The sequence below is a fragment of the Lactuca saligna genome, chromosome 1 (genome assembly GCF_052625555.1).
Source record: "Lactuca saligna cultivar CGN05327 chromosome 1, ASM5262555v1, whole genome shotgun sequence".
Lineage (NCBI taxonomy): Eukaryota > Viridiplantae > Streptophyta > Magnoliopsida > Asterales > Asteraceae > Lactuca > Lactuca saligna.
Window position 1 is genome coordinate 3,953,894 of NC_136417.1, and position 13,578 is coordinate 3,967,471.

A 13,578-nucleotide genomic window follows, 5' to 3' on the forward strand; every position below is an offset into this window, starting at 1 on the left:
AGGTAAAGCAAATATTGTTGCTGATGCTCTCAGTCGGAAAGTCAATCTTGAAAGAAGAAGGCCAAGAGCGTTAAGAATTGAAGTCGTCTCAACGATTGTGGAAAGTATCAGGAAAGCTCAAGAAGAAGCCTTAGAAAAGAATGACCGAAAGGAAGAACGTTTGGGAAAAACGTTAGTGTTCGGTACGAACAGTCGAGGACTGAAGGTATTCCAAGATCGAATTTGGGTACCTAAGACGGGAGGAATAAGAGATCTTCTAATGGAAGAAGCACACAAGACCATGTACTCGATTCATCCCGGTAGCACTAAAATGTATAGGGACCTAAAACCCTACTACTGGTGGCCGACGATGAAGCTCGATGTTGCGAAGTATGTGGCTGAGTGCGTAACATGTGCGAGGGTTAAGGCACAACATCAAAAACCGTATGGGAGTTTAGAACCCTTACCTGTACCCATGGGTAAATGGGAAGACATCACCATGGATTTTGTGACTAAACTGCCCAGAACGAAGAATGGTCACGACATGATTTGGGTAGTCGTGGATCGTTTCACCAAGAGTGCACACTTCATAGCCGCCAACGAGAAGTGGTCTATGGATAAGCTCGCAAATGCTTACGTGAAGGAAATTGTAAGACTTCACGGTGTCCCTCTTACGATTGTGTCAGATCGTGATAGTCGTTTCACGTCAAGGTTTTGGAGGAGTCTACAAGAGGAGTTGGGTACAAAGTTGTGTTTGAGTACTGCTTACCATCCGCAAACTGATGGTCAGAGTGAAAGAACGATTCAGACGTTGGAAGATATGCTGAGAGCATGTACCCTCGAATTCCAAGGGAATTGGGACGAGCACTTACCTCTGGTAGAATTTTCCTACAACAATAGTTTTCACTCGAGCATCAAGATGGCTCCTTATCAAGCCTTGTATGGGCAGAAGTGTCGTACGCCGTCTTGTTGGCTTGAAGCCGGAGAGAAGCAGTTTATGGGCCCCGAGATAGTCCATGAGACTGCTGAGAAATTGAAGGTGATTAGGGAAAGAATGTTAGCAGCTCAGGATCGTCAGAAGAGCTATGCCGACAAGAAAAGACGACCGATAACCTTCGAAGTTGGGGATTCCGTTTTACTTAAAGTCTCACCGTGGAAGGGACTTATACGATTTGGGAAACGAGGAAAGTTGAGTCCAAGGTTTATTGGACCATTCAAAGTTCTTCAGAGGATTGGAAACCAAGCTTACAAGCTGGAATTGCCCGAAGAACTCAATGGTATTCATAACACCTTCCATGTGTGTTATTTGAGGAAATTCATGGGAGATGTTCCCGACATAATTCCAATCTCGGAATTAAGGATGGATGAGAATAAAAGGCTGATCGAAGAGCCTGAGGCAATTATTGACCGTAAGACTAAGAAGTTACGACGCAAGATGGTCGACTTGGTGCTAGTCCGATGGAAACATTCGAATGGGCCGAATCTCACTTGGGAAACAGAGGATGACATGATGAGTCGCTATCCACATCTGTTTGCTGATGCATGATTCCGGGACGGAATCATCCTAAGGGGGTGAGAATTGTAACGCCCGGGTTTTCAGGGCTAAGCATTTTTGTCAATGTAATAGTCTAGGTCAACTATTGTAACTCTTTTTGAAGTAATAAATATGAAATATTTGAGTATTATGTGAATTATGTGTGTTTATGTGTTTATTATTTAATTATAAATGTATAATTAATAAAGAATAAAAATGAGCGTCAAAATTAAAGTGTGAGATAATCCCGATATCTCTACATAAAGTTGTAGAATATGTCTCAAGGTTTCCGTGCATATAAAGAATGCCGAAATCCGAGCTATAAAGAAGAAGTTATGGCCCGCCGAAGTTTTACGACAAAACCGGCACGACACCGGGAGACGTAAATAGTGAATTTACGATAGAAGACTTTTTAGCCTTAGCAATATAAACAAAAGTCGTAGAATATATTAAACTAAGAACATCGATAAAAAGAACGCCCAAATCTGACTTCGTATGAAGAAGTTATGATTTTTCTAAGATTCGGCTTAGCAGTGCACGGCCTGAAACTCGAATTTTAGTTCGAGCGGTTTTTGGCTTACGCAACATAAATGAGAGTTGAAGATCTCATTAATAGGAAATCAACGGTAAAAAGACAGACAAAAACAGAGTCCGTATGTAGAAGTTATTAATTTTACGTAGACGTTTAACAGTATAATCTCCTTGTACTGTTAAATTTAAGATCGGTCGAGAATTAGCTGACGGTGTCAAAATGAAAGTTGTAGATCTTATTATTACCTACGCGTGGATATAAAGAACGTCAAAAACGGAGGTCGTATGTGAAAGTTACGGATTTTAGAAGTCGGAAGTGTGCTGTGCGAAAATGGGTGATGTGGCACAATCTTGGCCATTGCTTTCTCCCCAAGGCTTGCCACCAGATGGTGACATGTGGCACCAAGTTCAGCCACATTTCACCCTATAAATACCACCTCTCCCACCCTCATTTTCTTCACACCTTTCCCATTCTTTCTTCTCTTTACTCTCTCTCTCTCTCTAGAACCTCTCTCTAGCCCCGAAATCCCCCGAAAAGCCTAGGGAACCTCCCTAGCACGAGGCGGAAGCCCCGGAGTGCTCGAAGGCTCTGAGAAGAAGAGCTTTTCGGCTCGGGAACGCTGCTCCAAGCAAAGCCCGGTTTTCTATAAAACCCGCTGTAAGTGAGCTACGCCTACGATATTTTTAATATAACTTTTATTTAATTATAGTAACGTTATTAGGAACTTATAATAAATACTTGGGCTATTATTATGGGTTATATAAGTATTTTTTTGACGCTTATATAATAATAATAATAGCTAGACTATTAATTAGTCTCGACGAATAATAAACTAAACTCTAGTGGTAATAATACTAGGTTTCGTCGAAGAAAAATTCTTTTTAAGAAGCGAAGCGCTGTCTGAGTTCGGAATCACCACCTTTTCCGGTGAGTGCATAGTTACCTTCAACTTACACATAGATATGAAGTATTTTATATAAATTACGTGCTATGTGTGCATATTATCTGAATACTTGCTATCTATGCTAGATGAACGTTGTTATACATGTTTTCAATGATTTAAACTGTATATGTATTTTATATCTACGAAAATGTTGGGGTAAAACATGGGTAGATGTAATAGGTGATGTGTGATAAAATGATGAGAGGCCTCGATGTTGTTGTTGTTGATCCAGTCATCTAGCGGAGTATAGATGACGACCACGGACTCTTCTAGACAGTCCAGTGGAACACTAGCAGGCTCGCAACCTGTAGGTGTTGTGAACGATGTGTTCACCGGTGTACTCCATCCCCCACATGGTTGCCTATTAGGACATTTATTGCTGAGGAATCCCCTTAGCAGTAGTGTCCGTCCCGATGATGATCCTTAGGCTAGGTCCCTTATGATAGGTGTTTAGGGACGTAAAGTGAGGATAACGGGAACGGGTAATCGGGTTATTGTTGATTGATGAAATTAATAAACTTATTGTGGGTTGAAAACCCTATGTGCTCACCAGGCTCCCAAGCCTGACCCACTCAGTTTTATGCATTACAGGTAGTGGCGCATGAGCATAGGTGTGATGTTTTGGACGAGGGATTACGGATATAGGCCTGTAAATATGAAATAATGTAGTAAGGCTTATATTGTACTGTTTATACTTTTGATCTGTACGAACATGACATCCCGAGTCTTTTAATGAAATACATTTCTATGGAAATGCTTTTGATAAATCTTTATCATATTATTGTTTTGGGACAAATTCCGCAACCCTTTTATTAAAAGATAACTCTGATTTTGAAATAAAGTATAAACAAAACCGGTCTTTTCTGGCCGTGATTTTGGGGATGTCACATTCCAACGATGCTTATTTCACAATTTCAAATTCTTGTCACTATCTAAAATGTATGGGAATTCCAACTTTACATTCATTGACCTTCTGTGATGTTGAGGCTACTAAGTCATAGGGATTGAGCTAACGACATTACAAAATGTTCCATTGGAACTTTATTACTAGAAATAATTCCATGGTAATTTCAAATTCAAGCTACACTCCTTGAACACTTCTCTTGCATTAAAGTTTTCAATTCACATGTATATTTTAATAATCAACTCCCTTTATGGAAACTTTTCCATATTACCATTCGACCATCAATTTTGACCAGAAATCATCTCAATCTAAAACATGTCACTATGGTCCTCCCAAACAATACCATACTTCCAACTGCCCACAAGCAACCAATTCATATAATGTTTTTGACAGTTGTTTAATAACTTTAGTCACATAAAATTCTAGTCCTTTTCATGACAATACTCTAAGCATTTGAAAAATTAGAATAAGTGAATATTATAGCATATGTAATTAATCCTATATCCAAAGCATATGGGACTCGATTCATTATGTCTCACATAAGGATTTCACATATATTCAGCATCTTGTTATAATATTCTCATATATCGAATCTCCTATGTTGAATCATTTCAACATGATATTCACATATGTCTATGACTAAGTTTTAGTAGACTATACGATCTAAACTTTTAGATTCAAAACAAAGTATGAGTGCCCTCTCCCTTCATTCTATCATAGCGAAACAATTTTTAAACTTTGCAACTTGTAAATTGAAAATTTTTGTTGCCTACGAATAGTATTTTCAACATGCGATACTGACATAAGAATTATGCTCCCACTAGCTTTGACATGTACCCAAAAATCAACTGAACTTTTAGAAATCAATACTCTTGACTTTCTTACTAAAATACATATTTTTGTTACACGATTCTTTGATAAGTCACCAAGTAGACTTTTTAAGCTTATACACCTTCATTAGATAGCATATGTGTGTCTTTAAACCCTTTCATAACTTATAAATATAAGTCTTTGAAAGTTCAAACAATTTATTTCCATTTCTCACAATTTGAAATATGAAGAGGATGTCATAATCATATTGCGAATTTGAGAATGAAATTAACACAACCAATAGTCATACTGATCTTTATCAGATTTTTTAAAATCTACTAGCAAAACTATTTCCTCATAATCATTTTTATGAATTAAAGTGAAACCTTTGCCACCTAGATTTTATGGTGTATACATTCCCAACCATATGAACCTATCATTTCCAACCTACAATCATAAGACAAGTTTATGAAAAAATCAAATTCAAATTTAACTTTCCTTCATGGACCGAACTTTGATTATTCTAAATTTCTTACCCTCTGTTAGCACAACGAATTACCAGTGCTTTCGTGACGTTATCAGCTTACCCATATTGATCAATGTATTTTCACTGACTAACACGCTATGCTTTTGTAGTTAAATGAAAAACATAGAATTCATAAGCATTGCCAACTTAACTGGAAGATGCACAAAAATAAGAATGTCTCAATCAAACATGACTGGTTATCAACCCCAGGTCACGTGTTAGTGATAACTAAAAGGTTTATTGTCAGTTGACTTTTGAAACTCTCAAGATCAATACAACTCCTACTAACTTCTTGATATATGAGTTTTTCTCTCAAGGAACATTCCTTGACGAGATAGAACAATTATACAAAAGTTTGTGCGGATTCCCAACAAGAAAACACTTCATAGAATTGGTCTCAGTTTATCTTTTGTTTTAATGAAAACAACACAACTCCAATTCTAAATGTGCTAGAGTAAGAAAGCATTTTACTCCATATATTTCGAGGTGTTTTTGAACCTTCTTAGTTTGAAGGAAGTTTCAAGATACGATTTGCAGTAACTAGAGCTTGGCTCTAAAACTCGATTGGAAACGAAGTATGACTTATCTCTTGATTGAACCATTCCAACAATATCCGATTCACCTTCTTAGTCATACAATTGTACTAATTATGATATAGTTCCATAACTATTAAGATGATCACAAAACGTGATACTAAAGCACTCTCATTTTCTTTCAGATTGGGGAGTTTTTATCTTTATGCCTAATAGATTCTTTTATTCATTGAATCTTTTCAAAGAATCAGAATTATGTTTAATCTTATAAACACAACCATATTTACTAAAACATCATAAAATCATGACGAATGTATTAAAAAACAATGCACTAAGCGAAAAAACATTTAACAATTAAATGATTAGGACACATGCAACCTAAAAAGGATTTATGTCTTTCGCATAAAGGCAACATACTATGAACTATCAAGCTACAAAACCCTAATGAAATCAGAATTCATAAAGGAAGATTACATACCTTTTGATTTGTTATAGTAAACAAATCAGATCTAATCGCTCTTGTAGTCACTTGGAAGCTAGCACCACAAATATCATGCCTTTGATGGTTCACATACAACCCTAGAAACTAGGAGACTTGAAGAGAGAGGAGAGGGGGTATGAAATTTCGGCTATGGCTCTGTCAAAAGGAAGTGACCGGAATTCCTAGCCCAATGGATCCTTTTATAGTGCATCATGGAAACCCTAGATAACCCTAAAATGAATAAAATAATATTTATTCAAATTGTTAATTATCCAGCATCCTATTTATATGTAAGGAATATTACAGATGCCCTGGAATAACCTATAATTCATCCAACTCCTTCCAAGGAAGATTCTGAACTCACTCTTGTTCAACTATTGAACAATTTCACTCTAACCCTTGCACTTTAATTAATCAAATTAATTCTAATAATTTTCTGATTAATTCTTAATTAAATATTACTCTTTCTAATTAATATATTTTTTTAAATAAATTCATTTGTTGTTATTTATTAATCAGTTAATTAATCAATAAATCAGTCTCTCTCTCTCTCTCTCTCTCTCTCTCTCTCTCTCTCCAATTACTAAGTTTGAAGGTAACCAAAAGGAATTTGCTAATAATTCAAGACTATACTAATTTAGTTATTGGCTTAGACACCTAATCTAACAAAATCATGTTATATTAAGGGTAGAGAAAACTACGCTCAGCTTAGCTCTACTCATGTACCAACTTACTATTAAGCTCTTAATACATCACGACCAACCTCTCAACTCTCATATCTGAATCTAATGCATGTCTTAATGTGTAAATTCTATGGATTTATCTCTTTACACGGCCAAATAGAGCACAAATCCAAACCCTAAGTCCAAAATACCACCTTTTGCTCAGGAACCTCTCATTTTTATGGCTTTACAAGCCCAAAAACATCTGGAAATGACACTCAAGTAATATTGAGTACCTCATACTTACAAGGACAAAGGTTATGGGGACAAAAGCACAAAAATCATGACCAAACTAGATCTAACATGAATAATCATCATTATGGAAACTTTATACCTTCTGGAGGTGGATTCTAAGATGCAAAATCTGGATCTACAAAACTTGGAGCTCTCAAGTGCTGCCCCAATGAACTATTCCTTGAAAGATGCACATAAAAACACTCTAAGGTCTCAAAACTCTCACAAGGTGGCTAAGGATTTGATATGGCTAATTAAGAGGGTGGAGGTTGAGCATGGAGAGACCCTCAAAGAGTTAGAGCCTTTAATTAGGGCTCACAACCCTAAGAATTAGGGTTTTGGTGCAGCACACCTACACTCTACGTAACTCAACATACACTCAGCGTAGGTCATTTAAACCCCTATATGAGTTCTTCCGCCTACGCTCAGTATAAGGGACTATCTTGCGCTCAGTGTAGGAAATAAAAATGCAACAAATGACAATTTAAACATTAAAGAATTATGCATGAGGGTATGGGGGTTACAACCCCCCTCCCACTTGAATCAAACTTCATCCTTAAAGTTCACTAGTGTAAATAACTCCGGGTAATGTTTCATCGTCTCCTTCGTGGGCTCCCATGTCCACTCCGAACCATTATGGTGTTGTATCAACTTAGTAATCTTGAGTACTACCTCAATAATCCTTATGACTCAATGTTTGACCTTACCTCGACAGACCGCTGGCAAACAGTTTCATCTATCTCCATAGCCGTAAATTATGTTATTGATATAAATGAATGACAAGCCACGTATGAGAAAACATCATTAATGATTGTCTCATTTAAGATGTCGTGAGCAAAATCTGAAGAACTCGGTCATAATGACTAAATAAATGTGTACAAACTGAAAAATATTTTACATTATTAAGTCATTTTTTTGGCTTAACCAACAGTAGCCGGTTATAAAGACTCAATGTGGAAAAAAAAACAAGTTAAATGGTCAAATGTGGACAAAAAAACTCGATGATTAAATATATACAAATAAAAAAATATATTACATTTTTAAATCATTATCCCTTTAAAATTAAAAAAACATAATATTTCTATATATATATATATATATATATATATATATATATATATATATATATATATATATATATATATATATATAAAATGTATTAAATGTAATGAATTTAATAGTAAGTGGTAACGAATATATTCTTCCTTCCATATTTATGTATTTATTTATTTTAATATAAACCGTAGGTCTCTTACCTAATGAATAGTATAAGCATGTAAGAGTAAAAGATATACATAAATTTTAGAAAAATTGCAGAAATGGTCCTTGTGGCTTCTTATGTTATGTGGTTAAGGTTCAAATATTTGAAATTTGCAGATTCCGTCCTTTTCAACAAGTTTTGTTGTGGAATTAGTTCATCTTCCATTAAGTTTAACTAGTTGGCTGTTAAATTCTTTAAAATGACAATTTTACCCTTATGGACCATATTCATAGTTTTGTCTTTTACCATACTATAAGGAGATTTTTACATTCATTTATTTTATTTTATTGAAAGATTATAGATTAATATATTATTTTTTATATATAATATTATATATTAATAAATATTGTTTTATTGGATTATTAATTTATTTTAGTTAATTTTTATAATTTTTTTTGTTGGAGTAATTCTTTTTTATTGAATTATTATATATAAATACATATGGTTTTTACTATATACTGTTTATATCATAATAAATATTATATTATTGGATTATTAATTTCTTTTATTTAATTTTTTAATTCCATGTTTTAAAATTATTTTTTATTGGATTATTACTTGTAATTTATTATTTTCTTCATATACTAAATATTATTTTATTGGATTATTAATTTATTTTTAATGTATAATATTAGTTCTTGTTAATTTTATCGATTCCACCACAAAGTCGTGGAATACGTAAAATTGTCGTCTCTTATCATCGAAAACGTCAGGATCACTGTCAAATACATTCATTGCAGGTAGCTTATAATAAGAAACCATATGGAAAACATCACCACCATCACCCGGTCATTGCCAAACACCTTTATGATGAGAAGCGACATTTTTGCCTATTTTGACGATTTTATGGTGAAACTAATAAAATTTAAAAGAATTTATAGTATACATTAAAAATAAAATAATAATCCAATAAAATAATATTTATTATATGAAAAATAATTATAAATTAAAAGTAATAATTCAACAAATTAATAAATCAAAAAAATTACAAAAAATAACTAAAATAAATTAATAATCCAATAATATAATATTTATTATGATATAAATATTATATATTAAAAATAATATTTATTACCAAAGAGTTTCTAGCCTAGTGATATCCGATGTTGCCCTCCTTCTTTGAGGTTGAGGGTTCAAGTCTCGTCATTGATATAACTGAATTTAAGTAGTTTAAGAGTAGATTAGATTTACGGTTTCAATATATATATATATATATATATATATATATATATATATAAGATCGGGTGAGGATTTATTTTAAAGTGAGGACACCTTAAAAAAATTGAAAAAAAATCAAATCATAAAATGGAGCATAGATCTATATCCGGGAGAAAAAATTTGTAAAATTTTTTTTTTGGATCATTAAAATTGAATTATAATGCAAAATAAAAAATTTAACTTTAATCATGGATCAATTTTAATGATGTAAAACAAATTTTCCATTTTTTTTCTCCCGAACATAGATCTATACTCGATTTTATGATTTGTATTTTTGTTAGATATTTTTTTTCAATCTTTTTAAAGTGTACTCAGTCATGAGTACTTATTTTAAAATGAGTAGTCACAGAAACCAAACTATATATATATATATATATATATATATATATATATATATATATATATATATATATATATATATATATATATATATATATATATATATATGCGCTAAGGAAATATGTGGTTATTATGTACCTAATATTAGGTATAGAACAATAAAAAAAAATACATAGTTTTAACAATACGCAAACAAATCTTTTTACCATCCTTCTTGTATCCTCTATAAGACTAGTTGATAGACTTTGTACATATTATTATGGAGTTTTAAATATTTAATTTTGCACCACAAACCATGTACAATAATACATTATCAGTTATCTATAAATCTTCATATTCAAATTTAATATAGAAAACTAGAGTGAAAGATTGAAATTATTCATTAAAACCCAATAAACTTCTTCCCATAAAACATCAAAAAGAACAATGCAAGTATCAATAGAAAGAACATACCAATGAACAAAAATTGTGTTTTTTAAACAAAATGAAGTCAATTATGATGGTTCTATACCTAATATTAGATACATGACAGCCACATATTCACTTTTCCATATATATATATATATATATATATATATATATATATATATATATATATATATATATATATATATATATATATATATATATATATATATATATATATATAATATTTTGTAAATATAATAATCTCATAATATAATATTTATTATGATATAAATATTATATATTAAAAACTATATGTGTTTGTATATAATTATTCTATAAAAAAGAATTTCTTTAAAAAAATCTAAGTAAGATAAATTAATAATCTAATAAAATAATATTTATTAATATATAGTATTATATATTAAAAATAGTATTTATTAATATATAATATTTTAATAAAATAAAAAAGAATGTATGTAAAAATGATTCATTAGAGTATTTTCATTTTAATAAAGTTAAGAATAAATTATTAAAGTTAATGAAAAAAAAAGACCAAAACTTACTAAAAAAATCTCCGGAAAAATTTCAATATTTTACCATAATTTATGAAAAAATCTCAAACTAAAATTTATTTATGAAAAAGTCATAATTGCCGGTAAAAATGACGATTTGACTATATTTTTCCGTTTTCATCATATAACCTTTGGCCCTATTTTCCGATTTTCATTATATAACCGATTTTAATAAAATCTTATTATTTTACCATAATTTATGAATAAATTCCAAATTATGGTAAAATAATATGAATTTAATGAAAATTATAGTAAAATAATAAGATTTTAATGTTTTCAGGTAAAATGAAACCGATAAACCAAAAAAATAGAACTAAATCATCATTTTTACCGATTTTTGGAACTTTTTTATAAATCAATTTTAGTTTAAGACTTTTTCGTAAGTTAGGGTAAAATAATAAGACTTTTACTGTGTTTTCCCTATTAAAAACCACAAAATCTAGAACTTTTCAAACATTTATCCACATAAAATAAAAAAATTCTATAGACTATTTTGCAATTTTGTCTAAATATTAAATTATAATCGTACCACTAAAACACGGAAGAATACAATATAAAGGCAAAATACATGGAATTTGGCCAAGAAAAAAACCACCAGCCAAGTTACATTTCTACCCTAGCCCACTAACATTAAGAAAAAAAACAAACTACAAAGACCTTCAAATTTACGAAACTATCCACTGACGAGGAAGCGTCAAGCCCTGCAATTACCAAAAAACTCGATTGCAGTAACTAAACTTCCCCAGTAAATTACAAATATACCCTACTAAAGCTACTACTAGTTGTACCATATGTAGCAAACGAAGAAATAAACGATAACATCAAATAGAATCCCAATCGATCTCGTACGACGGGAACTTTTCCAGCAAGAAATTTTCAGAATCACACCACGCGCTTTCTTCCACTGAGAAATCAGCAAAGGTAAGTCCCGACGACGGCGAAGAATCCCCGCAACCGGACGCTCCTTCTCCGTCACTCTCGGAACCTGCAACCTTCACCACTTCCGCCTGCTCTGCCGCCTTCTTCGACTTTCCCGAAGACTGTCGTGACTTCTTACAACCATCGATGCTCTTCCCCTCTGCCAAGATCTGACAAATTTCCTGTAACTTGGCGTCAACGGAAGAGTGGAGTGGCTTGTAGTCGCCACCGGTATGAGACCAGTTGTGACGGAGATGAGGAAAATTGAGCCGCGCGTTTTCACCACGCAGCTTGTATGCGGCGTTATCGTAGGCCAGCGCGGCTTCCTCTGCTGAATCAAAGGTACCTAACCAAAGCCGGGTGCGGTTCTTGGGCAATCGTATCTCGGCGACCCATTTTCCCCAGTGACGTTGCCTTACACCCCTGTAAAGCTTCGTGGGTTTTGGAGGTGACCCAGATTGCTTCATAGGTACGGGTTTCGGACTGAATTGGGTTCCATTCTTGGGGAAGTGGATCTGGGCTTGAATCTGGTGGATCTGTATTGGGGTAAATTGGTTTAACCCTACTGATGATCCGGGTTGTTCATAATAAAACGGGTCTGGGGTAGAAAACCCATGTAAGTAACAATCCGGGTACGATCCGAATTGTTGTTGGGTCGTAGAGGAAGGAGAAGGTGAAAAATACGAAGAAGGTAAAAAAGACGAAGAGGGGCATGAATGAGATGTAGAAGGAGAAGGATGGAATGAAGAGAAAGAGAGGGTATTTTGGTAATCCACCGAAGCACTTTTGTAAAAAGGTTCAAGTGCTTCCATGAGCTCACCGCCTGCCGACGACTGCTGGAAACCTCCGGTAGTGTTCCAGAACTCCATTGTTGCTGACGTCATTAATCTTCTTTTTTTTTTAAATTTTCGGAGAAATAACAAAATAATAAAAACCCAGAATAATTAAGGTTTTCAAATAAGCAAACCTTCTTTTCTGAAGAAATCAACCTTAAAAGGACGAAAATAAGCCTGAAAAGGTGTGATTTTTGACGAAAATAATGAAATTTAAAAAAATTTACACATACATGAAAATAAAGTCGATTGAAATAGAACCCAAATTAAAAGAGATGGATCTCTATTCTGAAAACACCTTGTTGAAAAAAAAAATCCCAAATCAAGTTTGCTTTTTTGTTCTTGATAAATCCATGAAAAACCCAGAGAAAAGTCAAATTAATTTCAATTTTTTTCTTAAACAGATGATTTACAGAAAGGGAAACACAGAAGCGGGGAATTCAGAGGGGGGAAACAAGAAAGAACTTAAAGAAATTCAGAAGAAAAAATTTCAAGAAATCTTTTAAGTGTGTGTTTTAGTGTGTGAGAAAAGAACTGTGGATCTAACCTGTTTGTTTGAATGTGAATTGGTTCAGAAGTGGGTGGCTCTCTATTATAGGGGTATGGATATGTGGAGCCCACTTGGGGTTGGATTAACACGGGTTCAACCTATTTTACTAACCACGGTTAAGTTATTTTAATTATAATTTAAGAATTATCTGTAACTACGGCTACTCGAATGATGTGTGAGGATAGCAGCCAGTAAAAAGGTGACACGTGTGTGACAATGGTTTCTTGCTTTCTCGAAGTTTCTAAAAATAACAAAAAGAACCACATTAATTAATTTCTGAA

The 13,578-nt window shown here is 33.1% G+C and overlaps 1 pseudogene; it reads right to left on the bottom strand.

Moving 5' to 3' along the window:
• Positions 1-11,485: 11,485 nt before the first annotated feature.
• Positions 11,486-13,319, bottom strand: LOC145031100 (ethylene-responsive transcription factor RAP2-4 pseudogene; annotated as a pseudogene).
• Positions 13,320-13,578: the final 259 nt, after the last annotated feature.